At 39.1% G+C, this 586-nt stretch overlaps 1 long non-coding RNA gene across 1 annotated transcript; it reads left to right on the forward strand.

Annotated features, from left to right (window-relative positions):
* The first annotated feature begins 6 nt into the window (after window positions 1-6).
* Window positions 7-577, forward strand: LOC113745055 (uncharacterized). Its single transcript, XR_003461956.1, has 2 exons — window positions 7-309; window positions 438-577. It is a non-coding gene; the product is annotated as an uncharacterized LOC113745055 (long non-coding RNA).
* Window positions 578-586: the final 9 nt, after the last annotated feature.

Here is a 586-nt window from a genome sequence, read left to right on the forward strand (position 1 = left end):
TGGCCTCCTCCTCTGATAACAAAAGTGAGGCTTCCTTCTCCTGCTTTGCTAAAGATTTTTCACCAAAAGATCACAAACTGACATGGCTGAAAGACAATGTGGACATCGACAACAAAATATACGAGATCACAACACCTGTTGTGGAAAGAACGGACGAGAGCGGAAATACTGTATACAGTGTGGCAAGTTTTCTCAGTGTACTGTCTGATGGCTTGAGTCAGGGCACTCAGTTTACATGTCTGTTTGAGGGGAAAGGTGAAGGCGGCATTAAAACATATGTGAATGAATCTGTGAGCTACGGTTGTCCAAGTGAGTAAAAAAATTTACAAAAATGAAATTATTAATTAAATTTACAAAATTATTCGTAAGTTAAATTTGAACTCCCATAGTTTTGCAGTCATTTCTGTTCAATAATTGTTCATTATGTATTTATGCAGACACACCCCAATGTCCTGGAGGAGATTCGGACATAACTATCATTGGCCCTGCAAATGAGGACATGTTTATGAGCGGAAAAGGAAAGATAGTATGTCAAGTCCTGGAAAACAAACCATCTGTTCTGAGTGTTTTGTGGCAGGACGAGAAT

Source organism: Larimichthys crocea, unplaced genomic scaffold (genome assembly GCF_000972845.2).
Source record: "Larimichthys crocea isolate SSNF unplaced genomic scaffold, L_crocea_2.0 scaffold39233, whole genome shotgun sequence".
Taxonomy (NCBI): Eukaryota; Metazoa; Chordata; class Actinopteri; family Sciaenidae; genus Larimichthys; species Larimichthys crocea.